We start from the raw sequence: 2,728 nt of genomic DNA, 5'->3' as shown, positions 1-2,728 counted from the left end.
TCTGCCTGAGCTCCTGGCCCACAGCCTTCTATAGGGCGTGGCCCCACCTGTGGTACTTCCCCTAGTCAGCCTGTTCTTACTGGTTCCCCACCACAGCCCGCTCCCAGGGCTGTTTTAAGCCCGTCAGGGCAGGAGCGGGGTTACTGCCCTGCTACAGTCTTCACTGCAGTTAACGTGGGCTGTCACTCGAGTTTTAGCCCTAACACCCGCACATCCCCCTACTATCCCCACACAAAACCCCTTAGCCTCAGGCTAACTGCTGCAATTTGGGGTGCAGTTTAGATCCGGGTTCCTCTTTAACTTCCTGAACTGTGGGTCCCAGAACTAGACACAGGATCCCAGCAGCATCGCCCCAGGGCCAAATATGGAGGTAAAATAACCTCCCCGCTGTTACTTGAGGTTCCCCTCCCAGCCTCTCATTTTCTTTTCTGGTTTTCTGTCTTTAACAAAGATGGGACACGGGGCACGTACTTCTACAAACAGTGTCTCAGTAGCTATAATAGTAACATCAAAGTTCCCATCTCCTTCAGTCTTGGGAATGGCAGTTACGTGAGGATCGCCAACACACAATGCAACGGCACAGATAAATGTAACTCAGCTGCACTTGCAGGTAAGTTATGGGTCTGTTTTTACTGTCCCTCTTTAATGGCTTGTTGACGTGAACAGTTAGATGGTGCTGAGCTGGGGTGTGAATCCAGCTCTCCGTGTGCCCCCTGATGATGCACGTGACCGTTCGAGCGCTTTGGAAGGGCACCAGCTCAAAGCACATTAATGAATGGTTCACGCGTGTCAGCAGGGAGCACGTGCCCAGCTGGGCCGTAGCAGGCTGGTGCAGGGTTGATTCACACCTGGCAGATCCTTACACACTGGCCTCTCTTGCTACAGTCGAATGATTCATGTGGACAAGTCCTGGCACAATTGTTCCCATTTCTCCCCTTTACTGCCCCCAACGTCCATTCACTGGAATGTCATTTCTGTCGCCACTGAAATGCCTGTCGCTGGCGGGTCCCCAAACCAGGGGGTGGAACAGTGGGGGCCCATGTGAAACCAGACGGGTGAGGGCTGCACGCGAGAGATGGGGGAGCAGCTGGGATGGGCTCCAATCTAAACCTCCCTGACCCTGTCAGGCTCCACCTTCAAACTTGCCGGGGTCTGGAACTGATCGTATGTGGCGTTCACAGATAGTTGGGTCACAGACAGATGGAGAAATGCCGTCGGGCTGGGGGTGGGGCCTTCACCTGCTCAGGCAATGCAGGGAACATCCACCAGTTTGAATGAGGTTTAACCCACCCTCTGACCGTCTCTCTCTCTTTCTCGGTTCTCAGTGCCCACGGGGAACACCACTGCGAACGGGCTGCAGTGCCCAACCTGCTTCGCTCTGAACTTTAATAACTGCATCAATCAAAAAACCCCTTGTACCGGGGACGAGACCTATTGCATCGATTTTGTTGGGTTTCTATATGAAGGTAAATGCTACCAGCTGGCTGCAGCGTGGGAGCTACCCTGGGAATCTCACACCTCAGGGACTCCCCAGAGAGCTGGTGAAAACTAGTCTGTGCTGGGATCTTGGGCAGGTGGGGGTGACCAAGAGGGGTTTTTGGCTGGGGGGAAGGAGAGAGGAATTGGGAAGTTTTCCCTTCCAGACCAGTTCCCCCCTTTCAGTGATGCCTCCCTGCCCCTGGAGTTACGACAACTCTTGTCATGGGAAGGGTTGTTATGCCACTAGACCCCACTCCCTAGATATTTAAAGTGGCTGAGCTATTGCTCAGCGCGGAAGCTCCTGTTCTTATTGTGTGTCCAGGAGTCCCAGCGCTTTGGGAGGTTTATAAAATAACTGAACTGAGCGGTTGGGGATGCCGGGGATGGTGAGAGCCGGCGTGTTCCTCAGGGGGCCGCACACTGGGGAAGGAGCCGCCCCCGGAGGTCAGCTGGTTCCAAACTTCAGCTTCAGTCTCTTGTGGAGCTGCAGAAAGGGGCGCGGGGGAGGCAGGAGGGGACCAGACGCCTACCCTGCCATGGCCGGTTACAGCGAGAGCAGGGAGAGCATTGGGGGTGGGAATGGGAGGCAGAGATGAGAACTGCTGGATGGTGGAGATGGAGGTTATGGGAGCAGAGAAGGAACCATAGCTGCCTGGTGGATTAACAGGCTGATTTCCCTCATCAGGTCCATCTTGGTCACCGTTTGAAGCAAAAGGCTGCGCTTCTGCGTCTGCTCAGTTTATTAAACCTGGAATCAACCTGACTTCTGTACCCTACAAATTCTCCTTTTTTTGGGGGCGATCTTTTTCAGCAGAGAAAATACCCACCTCCTCTCCTCCCACAACCACCACCCCTACTACAACCACCACCACTCCTGCTACAACCACCACCACCTCCCCTACAACCACCACCATTCCTACTACAACCACCACCACCACCACCACCACCCCCTACAACCACCACCATTCCTTACTACAACACCACCACCACACCATCTCCCCTACAACCACACCACTCCTACTACAACCCCAACCACCACCACCTCCCCTACAAACACCACCACTCCTACTACAACCACCACCACCACCACCTCTCCTGCTACAACCACCACCACCTCCCCTACAACCACCACCACTCCTACTACAACCACCACCACCTCCCCTACAACCACCACCACTCCTACTACAACCACCACCACCTCCCCTACAACCACCACCACCACCACCACTCCTGCTACAACCACCACCAC

Source organism: Chelonoidis abingdonii, chromosome 11, assembly GCF_003597395.2.
Source record: "Chelonoidis abingdonii isolate Lonesome George chromosome 11, CheloAbing_2.0, whole genome shotgun sequence".
NCBI lineage: Eukaryota > Metazoa > Chordata > Testudines > Testudinidae > Chelonoidis > Chelonoidis abingdonii.
The sequence above is the reverse complement of the archived record's forward strand: the minus strand, read 5'-3'. Positions refer to the sequence as shown.